Raw genomic sequence first — 15,022 nt, forward strand, 5'->3', positions numbered from 1 at the left:
GCAGGCAGATGTATATGTGTGGTAGCTATTATCAGTTGGGTTCAGTGTAAGTCATGTATTAACTCGCGCCAATACTAGCATTTTCGTCAATATTTAACGATTCATCATTTGAAATATCAATTTTCAACAGTTTCACTTCGTTTTCACATACGTCTTTTTCAACTTTTTTAAATGACAGTCCATGAGCGGTTATTGTAATTGTTGCTTTCGCACAAAGTTGCCTAGCAATATGTCAACCCAAATATTTATCAGGAACCACCATAAAATTTAAACTATATTTTTCGTTATCAATTGATATTTCATGCTTCACTGAACCCATTCGCTTTATTTTGTTTTCGCCATTGCTATCACCAAAACCAACTAGACACACATTAACACTTTGAAGTGTGGGCTTACCTATGCTCATATAAACTTTGTTTGTTATTATATTAAATTTACTCGGTGTCAAAAAGTACCAAAAATTGTATTTGCCTACTTCCACTTTTTTATGCATCACACCTTCACGCAAAATCCTTGTATTTACTTGTTTAAAATTATCAGTTTTAGATTTAGGACAATTTTTCCCAATGTGACCAAATTCATTACATTTAAAACATTTAGTACCTTTGTCTTTGTTTTTACATTCTACACTTTTATGCCCTTTTTACCTGTAGCAAATTAAAACATCTATTAGACTTCTTTTCTTTTCAGCATCAACACTATCGACAATCTTTTTCTGTTTGTATCCTCCTCATTGTTCAACTTCTTGCTTGACATTACTTCGCATTTTTAAAGTTATACTTCTTGTACGAGTTCGGAAAAGGTTGCGATAGATTCAGGTTGCGCAACCTTGCTCAATATGAATCTACGCTACCTTGTCTGCGAAGATGTTCGAGCAGCAAGCGAAGCGGTGACAATCGGCGATCGTTTGTTCGTTTCTGTCGGCACAGCTCGGCTTTTCTACCAACAACACAATGTTGCCATGCTTATGCTGTTGTTGTTTTAGTAGAACAATGTTTCAATTTTTGCTTGGTGACATATTCAATTAAAAATAAATTCTGTTGGGATTCGAACCTACGTAACTGCGAGCTCGTCGTAACCTTTGAAGCGCTTTCCACCTCGACCACCATTGACTCCTGTATTCCGTTGTCCTAATTATGGTTTTGTTATGCATGAAAGAAATATACAATGGATCGCCGATTGTTAACTCTTTCCTTGCTGCTGCTGCGCATATGTATGTTTGTATGCTTGTTCATTATTGAAGTTATACTGCTTATTCTTTTCTTTGTCTCTCATTTCTGCGAATTCTCAACTATTTTATGTGCCCTTTTGTTGAAATACCCTGCGTTGGTCTTTGAAAAATTAAGACTATACCAAGAATGATAGAATACATGATTACGACGACCGCCATTACGAAACGTCATAGTTCCGTGTTGAGAAGAACAAGAGTGAAAAACTGTCAAATGGCTTGCAAATTGTAAACAGAAAAGTAAACACTTTTGTAAATTCGCAAGATGTTATTAATTCTTTCGATTTTAATGAAAAGTTTTAGTGAAGCGATTGAATATTGTTGAGTGAAAAGATTTGAATCATTTCTAAAGAAATATATCGGCCTATTGATAATAAAATTGTCTATTAAGTTGTGATTCAAATGGAGAAGACGTTTCTTGTGTTGTATATAAATATATACATATATTATAAGTTCAGATGTATCAGATGTAAAATATGATAAAAGAATTGTGAAATTATTAATTTAGTATTAAATATGTCATTTCTTTTGCAAAATAACAACCATTTTTTGGCAACTTTTACATCGGCAGGAAACTGAAAAAACTCGTTTTCGATCCTTTAATTGCATAATAATAGTTACAACAAGCCACTGCACATTTCATTTTAAAAAATTAATATATTTATGCTTAGAAATTTAAATAAATACAACAGTACACTTACACTGGTTTTCTTTATTTGAACAATTTCCACACATGCTACTCTATTTATTGTGGATGTGCCTAAAACTAATTATATACATATTTTCTCGCAACAATATTCTAAACATTCCACTGAAATTTTTCCTGCAAAGACGAATGAATTAATATTATTTTGGGAATTTCAAAAAGTGTTCACTTTTCGTTTACAATTTGTATGCATTTCTATGCTTGTTCTTCTCAACGCAAAACTGTTACGTCAAGAAATTGTTGAACAATGTATTTGTTTTTGCAAGAATTGTCAAGAGCTAAACCGAAAAAAACTAACTGTAAGCTAGTGTCGTAATCTTGTATTCTATCATTCTTGGACTATACTTCACTACAGAAATGATCCTGTAAAGTACGGTCTTCATTTACATTTTTTGTAAATCGACCCACGATGACGAAGTATTTTTGTTTTATCTGACAGCGTGAGGTTAAGAAGTTCATTTCTAATTCTGTCTTACAACGGAAGAAATGACTTCTGAGTGGTGATTTTAATGAATGAATTCCTTTTGGTTGAAACGCTCTGCGTTGGCCGTTGAAAAGTTAAGACTATACTTCTCAGGATCATTCATTTCTTCAAAGAAATTAATGACATTTAGAAATATGCATATTTGCATTATTTCGTTGTCATTTCCATATTCGTAGCAATAGAATTTCTATGGCATAAGTAAAGTAATGGCCGCCGATTGTCACCCCTTGCCGCTGTAGCAGCTTCGCCTACAAACATGCGTAAATATGTATGTATGTATACGTATGATCGCGAATACATATCGACGCAGATTTTTGCGAGAAGCACCAGAAAGTTGTGCAATTTATGATTTTTAGCTTTTGCCATCGTCGCGAAAAGACGACTTGTTAGCAAAGGCATGCTCGGGGAGATAATAAATTATAATAAATTTATAAAATGTGAATTAAGTTTTCTAGTTTTCTTTCAAAATGATATGCATTTCTTGAATATCACTAAGAAGTATAACTTCATCCGCGCGTAGGGACTTCACGCACCTTTCATAACACTTGAGCTTTTCTTTGAATTGTTTTATATTTTCCGTACCGTACAATATTGCTTTATTTACACTCAAATCTCGAATTCCGTCAATAACATAAGATATTAGCGAGCTTTCGTCGATACTTGCAAGGGAAGCTAGTTCCTTCATTTGTAGAAAATATTCGTGCACACTTTCTTTTTCTTTCATTTTCCTATCAGTCAATTGTTTATGAACTTCTGCACTGTTGACTGTTGATTCAAATTCTTCACTCAGTGCTTTTAGCCTACCCCACGTATTTAAACCCTCTCTCACTATTTATAAAAGTTTTTGCTAAACCTTTCATTGACTTCTTTGCATAAATGAGCTTTTGAAAATCATCCCACTGCATGAGTGCTGCTACTTCTTCGAATTCGTTTATCCAATTTTGTATTGGAAATTTTTCGCTAGCATCATACGGCCTTATTGTGTCTTCAATGTCACGAAAGCTTACTGCAAACCTTGGCTGTTGCACATACACTTGTCTTACTCCTTCTTGTGCGTTATTGCTACCAAGCTGGCCACGTTGACCTCGCAATAACAACTTTCAAAGCCTTCGTCTTTGTTTTTATTGCTCTTATTTTCATCTCGTCGTCGTTGTTTTCATCGCCATCTTCGCTTTCGTCGTCTTCTTCGTTATTGTCGTTTTCGTTATCATCGTCGTCCTTGTCTGCGGCAAGTAAATTTCCTTTCGAAGATTTTGAAAATGTGATCGACTATATTATTGATTTTTAATTTAAGCAAAGCACAAAGCAAATGGAAGTTGAGATCGATTTCGCTAAATTTTGTTTAATGTACGCAAGTTTTTTTGTGTACGCGCCGTCGCACTCATCAAAAATGAACCCTTCAAACTCACGCAAGCGCTGTCGATTCTTTCTATCACCTTACATTCGAATACATATGTATTTATGTAAAGCTAATACTTATACATTTTTTTCGGCTTTTGCGTAGATTTTCGCGAACATTCACAAAGTCACTTAGCTTGGACATTTTTGTAGTTTTGTCGCATCTGATTTCAAAATATAACGTCGTTTCGTGGTACTATGCCAATTTTTGTATCAGCCGTCGCTTGCTTTATTTATTGCAACATCTGCCACCCTCCCTCAATACTTCTGCACTTCTAGCACAATCGATTCATGATTCACATACACTTCTAACACTCTAGTCTTATGGTTGAGTCATATATTTTGTAGGATTCCACCACAAGCCGCACAAATGAGTTAAGCTAGGTCAGTATTTAAGGTTTATTTAGTTTAATTAGAAATTTGTTAACATTAATTGTTTCAATATAATGAAATAAACGATTTGGAAAGAAATGACAGTTTTACAATAAATTTATAAAAATACTGCAGACACCAAAATTTCGTTCTCGTCTTCGGCTTCTCATACGCAACTCGACTCTTTTTATTTTTGTTAAATAAATAACTGCCGGATTTCGATCATGAATTGGGAACGATAATAATTTCCAAACTGCCTCATTGCTACTGATAACATATAACCCACCTATTATCAACAGTAATATCTTGATTACTGACTTGATTGATTTGCCATTATCATCTGTTGAGCGTCGGCGATACAATGCGTAAACATCATTTCCATTAATTGTCTCGGAAATCAAATCTCTGGGATACCGCTTCGTGCATTTCCCATCTTTCGTACATGGCGAAATAATATTTAGAACACCACATGGTCCATGAATCATACTTTTTGTAACAACATCAAATAAACCTGGATCGATTTCCTGATCAGGAATTTCTGCTGAGATGATGTCATCTATTTGATCGCTTGTTATTTTGTTGACTAACCATACCAAAATATGGGCCCATTTTCCATTCCACCGAATACATCCAACATCGAACATCGCCGAAACCTTGATGTTTAACAATAAAATCCATCAATGACTTCAGCTTCTGTCTAAATACTCGTGAAGTTATGTCGTGACGGTCTGTAGAAGATTGCCTTTCATATAAATATTGCTTGATTTCGTCCCATTGTGGATTACATGTAAATGTAATAAACAAATCTGGTCGACCATACAAACGAACATAGCAAATGGCATCTTGTGCATATTCATGCATGTGCCTTGGACTGCCTGTGTAACTTGCTGGTAAAATAACAACTTGTCCAACACTTTCAACATTTCCATTATTATTGATTGCATCGCGGAGATGTATATACCCTTCTAATCGGAACTTCCGTTGATTGAATCGAATAAAGTTCAAACGATCTGTTTCTATCTTTGCATACATGTCTACGACATATTGATGAAAGAGTCTCCGACATTTCAGAATATGATTTGCCTGATTTTGTCGTATCATAATTCTATGTGCATAATAGTTCTAGAATTGACTTCACGTTCTGAAGAGAAAAAAAAAACAAATGGAAATTTAAATCATTTCATACTAATTCTTGTTAAACAAAATTGGAAGATTTAAACACAACAAACACTCACGTGGGTTTGCGGGATCTACCATTTTTAAATTAATAGAGTATCCATCTTCACCCCGACAAAATAAAATTGGATACTGTAGGGCATCGTAAGAGCGATGTGTTTCACAAACACGTTGTAATTGATTATTTCTTCTACGCAATACAATGTCACGTGATTGAAACTCATCGCCGACAATCACCACAGCAACTTCATTATTTATAGGTGTATTAAATCTTCGTTCGTGTTCTCCGATTGGTCTTCTATCAGCACGAATCACGATTTTATGATCATCAGACGGCATCTGATCAAGTGCTGTCCGAAAAGTATTAATCAAATCATTACGATCATGAAATAATGTTTCCAATTCACGTATCTATTTTGCGTTCTACGCGACCTTCGTCCAATGTCAGCACTTGCTCTTCGTGGCATTTTTAGAAGAAACTAAACTAAAGATAATAAAGAACTTCAGTAATAAATTGATGAAATCCAGCAAATTCTGGACTCGAAAAGCACCAAAAAGTCACGAAAAGACACGAAAATTGTTAAAAATATGCTGAAAATGTGTCAAAATTCAATTAAAAATTGGCCAAAAAATCGAAATAATTTTTGTCTTACCGTTCGGAAGCGAAAATGAAACGTTCGAGATCGTCTGCACTCGAAAAGCACCAAAAAGTGACGAAAAGACACGAAAATCTGCTGAAAATGTGACAAAATTCAATTAAAATTTGGCCAAAAAATCAAAATAGTCTTTAGCTCACTGATCGGACATTAAACAAAAAAATTCACTAAATTTTTTAATTTTTTTCACAAAATATCAAATTTGAGATTATGTCACAAAATCATATGATGCACTTGTAACAATCAGAACACTTGTTTAGCAAAACAATCGATTTTTATCTCATTAATCATTGTTTTTTTTTTAATTTTTTTTAACAAAATATTCAAATTAAAACGATGATTAGAACGAAAATTAATTCATTTTTATCAAAATACTCACCAAAAAATGCGAAGAAATTAATATTTTCAAAAATCGATTATGATAAGAGTAATTACAAATGACGTCCAAAGAGAAAAGAGAAATGATAACAAATTGCTATTTGCATTACTCCGTGTATTCCTCTCCAATACACAAACGATCAAAATGTGTTCAATACTAACGAATGCTGTATGCGGTACAAAAAAATGCCTGCGGCAAAAACACACTCACTTCACATACGCACCGCACACACATGCGTTATCGGATTTCAACCAAACTTCACATAAACCATATATGGGCCACTGCCTACGTAGTGTATAAGTTTGGTTGAAATCGCACCACGCGTTTATGATTATTAATTAAAGGACAATGTGGTTTCCTTTATTAATTTATTTGGATGTATGCAATTTTTTACACTTTATGGCGATGTTACTCGCTTGGTTGCTAATTACTTAATAATCTATTGTCCATCGATGTCGCTTTACTAACCTTCTGTCAGCGTTAGTTAGTGCGTTGAGCAGAGCAACGCTTCCCTTGCGGTCCTCTACTAATTGTTGCTAAGCATATGCTAAGGTAGGCGAGGTTTGTGGCTGCTTTCGCGTGCCTGGTGCTTTGGCGATGCTGTTGTTGCTCTGCATGCAGCCGTCCAAGCCAAGCGCTATCAAAACGCGTGTCCCATCTAATACGTATGTTGTTACCAAGCGTATGCTAAAGTAAGCGAGATTTGTTGCTACTTTGGCGTACGGTAGTTTTGGCGGTGCAATAGCTTGTTGTAAGTGAGTGTTATGCGTTGTTGCCCTGCATTCAGACACCCAAGCCAAGCGCTATCACTAAGCGTGGTTTGCCGAGGTACATACATATATTTAGTATGTTGTTGTCACTAAGCGCCTGTTGTTATTGCTAAGCGCGCTCTTAACATATTATAATAATATGAGCATTATTAAAGTATTTGAGTGTGAGTTTGAAAGGAACTCAATAGGAGGTGGAACGCAAACACTCATGTTAGGACCACCAACAGTGATGTTGGCAACGCCAGTTACCTTAACTATTCCCTCTGTTAAATTTGAAACGTCCTCGTTTCAATATGCAATTAGTTCTGCTTCTGCGAATCGATGATGGTTTTCTTAGCTTGCAAATATTTTGTTTACATTTTTAGTATCTTATAACTAGTTTACAATATTTGTTTTTTTTTTTAACTCAAGGTAATAATTCAAAATCAAAAAAGTATTGTGTCTTAATTCAAATTTATTTTTTCAAATTAAGTTTTTTATGAGAAAAACAAACAAAAAAATCTTCAGGTAGATAATTCATGGATCTTTTTCCCTTCGATTATCACTGCTGTGCCAAGGTCTCTTTCAACAACTTTTTCAATAAAAATTTTGTCTAGCTTGTTGCCCAAACGCCTATTTCTTTTTAAAAATACCCTTTCTCCAGCTTCGTACATTTTTGTTGTTTTACCAGTATTAAGTCTTTTATAGTTATACTTTATAGTTTTGTTCACATAACGGTTGTTTGTATAAAAGAGTCAGATATAGGGTTATATATACCAAAGTGGGCGACGAGTCAAATTGTCTTTTCCGTGTATCAGGGCGACAGTTATGTCTTCTTCCGTCCGTCTGTCCGTCCGTCTGTCCGTCCGTCCGTCCGTCATGTCCGTCCGTCCGTGCAAGCTGTAACTTGAGTAAAAATCGAGATATCATGATGAAACTTGGTGTATTCCTTGGCTCCATAAGATTAAGTTCGAAGATGGGCAAAATAAAGCCCACAAAAAAACCTATAAAGTGTCATTCATAAATAAAGATATTAAAGTAAAATTTGGCACAAAGGATCGCATTAGGGAGGGACATATTTGGAAGTAATTTTTTTGGAAAAGTGGGCGTGGCCCCGCCCCCTACTAAGTTTTTTGTACATATCTCGGAAACTATTATAGCTATGTCAACCAAACTCTACAGAGTCGTTTTCTTCAGGTATTTCCATATACAGTTCAAAAATGGAAGAAATCGGATAATAATCACGCCCACCTCCCATACAAAGGTTATGTTGAAAATCACTAAAAGTGCGTTAACCGACTAACAAAAAACGTCAGAAACACTAAATTTTACGGAAGAAGTGGCAGAAGGAAGCTGCCCCCAGGCTGTTTTTTTTAAAAATTTGGGCGGTTGTGGACCAAGAAGCATATCTCAGGAGCGATTTCAATGAAATTCGGTATATAATGTTTTCTTAACACCCTGATGACATGTACGAAATATGGCTGAAATCGGTTCACAACCACGCCTTCTTCCAATATAAAGCTATTTTGAATTCTTTGTATAATACGAGTATAAACATTAGGAACCAATGATGATAGCGGAATAAAACTTTACACAAATACGGTATTTGAAAAATATGTAAATGACGGATAATGAAATCTCGATTATCACTTTACCATGCGAGAGTATAAAATGTTCGGTGACACCCGAACTTTGTTTTTCTTGAGCTTGTAATAACAATTTCCTAACATCATTAAATTTTTCGGGTGGGTAATTGTGAAATACATCAATGGGCTTAGCTTTTATGACTGAGTGAATACTATGATTGTATTTATGAGTAGCTAGCAAAATCAAGTCGATGGTTTCATATATTTGTTGCTCTTCCTTAATGCATCGAGCTATTTCAAGCAACGTCGAATGGAATCTTTCGACTTGACCGTTGCTTTCACTATGAAGTGTAGGTATAAAAAATTGTTTGATGGAATAGTTATCTCTCAACAACGTTTTTATTAAATTGGAATGAAAAGATTTTTCGTTGTCTGAAACAATGGTTTTTGTGTTGTTAAACTTTAAAAGAACTTCCAGAAGAGCATCTTTTATATCTAGAGTGGATCTTGATGATATGGGCTTTACAATTGCAAATTTGGAAAATTTATCCACGCATGTTAAAAAATGTTGCTTGTTGGTAAAAAAAATATCTATATGGAGAATTTCTCCTGGGAGGTTTGGGATGGGCGTTTCGCCAATGCCAGGGTTAGGTGGCTTACGTTGATATTTGTTTTCCAAGCAAATTTTACAATTCGCAATTGTAGTTTTTAGGAATTTTTTTAAGTCTGGAAATTAATATTCTTTAGAAATTTGACTGATATTTTCAGATAAGCAACGGTGTGCTCGATTATGCTCAGTAGCGACTGTTTCGAGTTGGTCATCTTTGTTCGTTAGATCGATTACCATCAATTCGGTATGAACAAATTTTACACCTGGAAATTTGGACAATACAGGGTCTTGTATTTGCCCTAAAGTAGGTAGATCGCAGTGAATTCCATTTGTAGCGTTATAATTGATTGCAGATTTTAGGTAACTAATAAGCTTTTCAATGGTGTCGAAAAATATAGTGTGTCGAATAAGCTTCTGAAACAAAATTTTGGTGCTTATACTGCAAGTGCTTGACTGAGATAGAATGAGTTGATTCCTAAATTGATTAATTGGATGCTTAACGGATTTAATGGTTTTAGTCGATGACTCTTCACTGTGTATGGTTTCATCTCGTATGGACTCTTCTAGATTATTAAGGAACTGCCTAGAAAGTGCGTCGGCTACCTTATTCTCTTTACCAGGCTTATAGTGAAAATTTGGCGAAAATTCTTCTACGAATGCACGCCATCTCTTCATTTTACTATTCGTGTTCTTTTCTGATATTGAGAAAATAAGGGGCTGGTGGTCGGTAAAAATATTAATGTTTTTGACTCCATAGAGATAATGTCGCAACGTTTTTAAAGCCCATACGATAGCGAGAAGTTCACGTTCGTTCGTGGCATAATTTTGTTCGGTGCCAGAAAGGGTTCTTGAAATCATCGTAATGGGACGACCATTTTGTGATAGAACCGCACCTAAAGCGTTTGATGAGGCGTCAGTGGTAACATCAAAGGGACGATTGTAGTTAGGATAGTAAAGAAGAACATCTTCAGAGGCCAAAACTCGCTTTACTTTTTCAAAAGCGTCTAATGCTTGAGGATCAAGTATAATTTCAATATTTTTAGATTTTTTTGCTCCTACATTACCGTTTTCACCACGAAGGTGTTTGGTCAATGGCTTTACCATGTCCGCGTAATTTTTCATAAAACGACGATAATAACCGGATAAACCTAGAAATGATAGCAGCGCTCTCAGTGTTGTGGGAGGTTTATAATTCAGAATATCATTTACTTTATCTGGACTGGTTTTAATACCCTTTTCTGAGACTACAAAGCCTAAAAACTCAACTTCGGTTTTGAAAAACTTAGATTTTTCTGTTGAAACTCTCATTCCTGATTTTTCTAATTTGCTCAAAACCTTTTCTATGCTCTCCAAATGTGATTTTTCATCCGGTGAATAAATAATGATGTCATCTATGTAAACGTGACAACATTTTCCGATGTCTTCGCGTAGAATATCATCTATTGCTCTTTGGAAAATGCTTGGAGCATTTTTTAAACCGAAAGGAAGCCTACAAAATTCGTATTTTCCGTTGTTAATGCTAAAAGCGGTCTTCTTGCTATCCTCTGCACGCATTACAATCTGATGAAAGCCAGATTTTAAATCTAACGTGGTGAAATACTTAGAGTTTCCTAAATTAGATAAAATTACAGTTGTGTCCGGTATTGGGTAACGATCTGAAATTGTCTTTTCGTTAAGTTTTCTATAATCAATTACTAAACGTAACTTCGGGTTTCCACTTTCGTCTAAACCTTTTTTAGACACAACATGGACCGGTGAATTATATGGAGAACTTGATTCACTTATTATACCATTGTTGAGAAGTTTCTTAATTTCGCTGTTAATGAACGGCGCAACGGAAATTGAATATGGATAGCTTTTGCTATAAATTGGGTCATTTGTTTGAGCACGAATTCTAGCCTTCTCGTTAGTGTTAAATGGTAATGCTACGTTTGGATCGGCAAACGCATTCATATGCCTACTAATTATATCAGAAAATTGAGATTTCATGTGAGGAGGGGCAGAGTCGTCTTCTATTGTTATAATGTTGCTTTGACTACATGAAAGATGTTTCAGTTTTTCTTTTCCATTACAGTAAAATAGGAACCCTTTTTCTGTATTGATATTTGCCTCGATTTCTTTAAGAAAATCGTATCCAATGATACCATCAAACGTATTTAAATTAGGAAGTAAGTAAAACGTAGAGGTATGATTAATAACATTCATCAGACATTTTTTATTTATCAATTCGTACCATTTATGGATTTCAGTTTGAAAGGTCTATCAATGTCCTTAATGCCATGTAGAAATGAAAAATTTTTTATATAGTTTTTAGAAGTGCCGGTATCGACTAAAATCCGTAGCTCCTGACCGCTTGTGGAAGTTTTAGTTATAAACGGTAGGAGCGATTTTAGTTTAAAAAATTAATTTCCTCGACTTGTTCATTATCGATATTCAAATCGTAGTTAGCAACATCAATATCATAATTTGTTTGACTGCCGCCTTGAAAATAATCGTCACTATACCTTTTGAATTCTACATCCTTCGGATTTTCTGTTTCGGTCATAAAATTGACTTTTTGCATTTTATTTAGGGGGGTTTGATTTGAGAAAGATTGCTCGCGAAACCGCTTAGGTACCACAGATTGAATAGGAAGGGGCTGATGCGACTGCATATTTCGTGCTAATTGTTGTGTTTGTAGACTACTTTTATTTTGTCGGTGATGAGGACTAAATGCATTTTGAGGCACGTGGCGCCTATGATGATAAGACGTATTATGGTCTATTTCCATAGAGTCAAACCACGTCAACTTGATCAATGTTTTTTCTTCATTTTTAGAAATCTAATGACATTTCTGAAATTCGATAGCTTATATCAAGATGAAAAAACTCTTTAAATAGTTTTTCAAAATTCTGCGCCGTTTTTTTATATTCAATTTTTACTAATTTAGCAACATTTTAAGAAAAAATGCATATCTCAGGACCTGTTTGCTATAAACGAATGAAATTTTTTTTGAATATCGAAAACTGTATTTACTTTATTTTAAAATTATTAAACGTGAAATATTCGAAATTTAAGTAATTTGTTAATAACAATTGTTTAAACAATTGAAATTTTTTATGCTTTCTAGGCCTACAATTACAGTGAAAATTTTACAAAACATACTTTAAACATCCATTTTCATATCCCCCAAAGAAAAAATTTGTATTTTTGACTCTAAGAGTCAATATCGCATTTTTAGACTCACCATACACTATAGCCAGCGAGCTAGTGATGGACACGGCATGGCGGCGTGTATGTATATGTGATTTTTGTCGCAGCGTCAGTTGTTTCAGTGAAAAAAACAAGTGAGAATATTTATTGATGTATACATTTTGTTAATTGAAACATGTATTAATGTATCCATTTTGAGGTCAAGGCGTGGTTTGCAGAGGTACATACGTATATTTACCGTGCGATTCTGTAACTTGAGACAGTCTCAAGTCTCTAAATTTGAGATTTTAAGTTAGAGACAATTTTTGAGACTTGAGATGATATTGCTATTCTGTAAGTGACAGTCACAAAATCTATTACATTTCATTATTCAGAGATGTTTTTACAATTGAATGAAAATAAATATGTCGATAACAAATATTAAATTTTCTATAACATAGTCAAAAAACATAATTATCAAAGAAAATAAAAATATATGATGACTTTGTGTCATAATATTTACGAAATTTATGTAAAATTGATTTATTTTTAACCTTTTCGTGTTTGAGTTGCTTACAAAATATAAAGAAACGACAATCGATTAATATCTATGATGATCTCTATTCAGTATATTCAAAATGGCAGACAAAAGTTCTTTTTTTTAGTTTTGTGACCTGCTAACTACCAGGTCTCAATACTTTGAGACTAACGCTAGAGACTGTTTAGTGAATAGTAACTAGTCTCAAATTGAGACTTTGCCTCAAAATGTCTCAAATAGAGACTAGAGACTGGTTACAGAATCCCGCTATTAGTATGTTGTTGTCACTAAGCGCCTGTTGTTATTGCTAGGCGCGCTCTTAACATATTATAATAATATGAGCATTATTAAAGCATTTGAGTGTGAGTTTGAAAGCAACTCAATAGGAGGTGGAACGCAAACACTCATGTTAGGACCAGCAAAAGCCATGTTGGCAACGCCAGTTACCTTAACTTATACTAGCTGACCCGGCGAACTTCGCACCGCCTAATAATTGGAGGCATATTTAGTAAGTCACAAACACACTTTACTTTTTTAATTTTATTGAAATTTGCTGCTTTTGGATTTTTAGGAATATTAAAGAATTATAAGGGGTATTCTCTTGCTCTTGCAAGATTGCAGATTGCAAAAATACTATACCGAAATATACAAGAGCACGAGAGCGCCCATTGCAGAATCTAGTGATATATTAATGACTAATTCGGTCAATTTGTTGTGAATGACTATTAAGCATGGCTATTGTGAATTGGCGCAATTTCTTTTAAGAAAAAAAAACTGTAAGAAATCTTTAAAATTTAAATAGAAATAATAAAATCCATTTAAAACTTATCTTCCTCAACAATTTAACGACGTAATATGTCTTTATGTAAAATGGCAACTACAACAGGGTTGCAATTATATTTTTGCGTGACTGTTAAGTAATAACGCGAAGGGTTCGGTTATAAAAATTGTACTCAGCTCTGGTTGCCCAGAGCACCTTTATTTATAAAATTCCTTATCCTAATTCATGTATGCACCACATGCAGAGTGCATACACATATCTTAATACTAATCTACTGTACATACGGAAGTATGTACATATATCTTAAGCATAAATGTCGTGGCATACATACGTTTTTCTTATCCTTTAATAGTTTAGCAGGCTTATCTTCGCCAGTGTTGAGGCAGTACAAAGTAAATACATAAACAAACGCATAGAGATACATACATACATTTATATGCAATACGTATGCACTCAACAATTAACAAACAAAGATATGTATTTACTTACGATAACATATTGACCTAAGATATGCATTTAGGCAATTGAATACAAATGTGCATATGCACTTGAAAACAACCCCATACCATGTAGCATTGCAATGGGTATTTGTACATACATATTTATATTTAGGACTATGTTTTTATATTTTAGCGATAATGCATATAAATATTTGAAATATGATATCTGTTTCTACACAGATTTACAAAAATATCTCATTTACAATTGTAGCCGTTAAGAACTGTTCAGAAATCTGAACACCTGCCCACGTTGAAGTGTTTACACTTCAAAATAATTCAAGTATTTAGAAATCTTGGGCATATTAATTACATTTTTCTTTACAAGATTTGCGGATCGAACTCGTAATAATTTTTCTAATATATTTCCAATTTTTATTGTATACAATCTAAATTTTTAATATTAATAATTAATTTCGTAAGATATATCTTCCTAGCGGAAATGAGTGCCTTAGTGCCTTACTGAATTACAGTTGCGTTGTAGGACTAGTGTAACGATGACTGCACAAACAATTAATATAATTAGGTTGTCAGTATTCATGCCGTAATGCCCATATTATGCCATTCTTAAGTCCAAGTGTTTCGAACTTAATCACGGGACTTTTTCAGGTCGTATGCCCAATTTCTCCAAGTGTAAACTGGTGATCTCTTCGTGAGTATTTTCGGCAACATATGCAAATCTATGTTGTAT

General features: G+C 34.2%; 1 pseudogene; it reads left to right on the forward strand.

Moving 5' to 3' along the window:
- The first annotated feature begins 2,269 nt into the window (after window positions 1-2,269).
- LOC126766931 (small nucleolar RNA U3) lies at window positions 2,270-2,436 on the forward strand (annotated as a pseudogene).
- The last annotated feature ends 12,586 nt before the right edge of the window (window positions 2,437-15,022 follow it).

This window comes from Bactrocera neohumeralis, unplaced genomic scaffold, assembly GCF_024586455.1.
Source record: "Bactrocera neohumeralis isolate Rockhampton unplaced genomic scaffold, APGP_CSIRO_Bneo_wtdbg2-racon-allhic-juicebox.fasta_v2 ctg3105, whole genome shotgun sequence".
In the NCBI taxonomy this organism is placed as follows: domain Eukaryota; kingdom Metazoa; phylum Arthropoda; class Insecta; order Diptera; family Tephritidae; genus Bactrocera; species Bactrocera neohumeralis.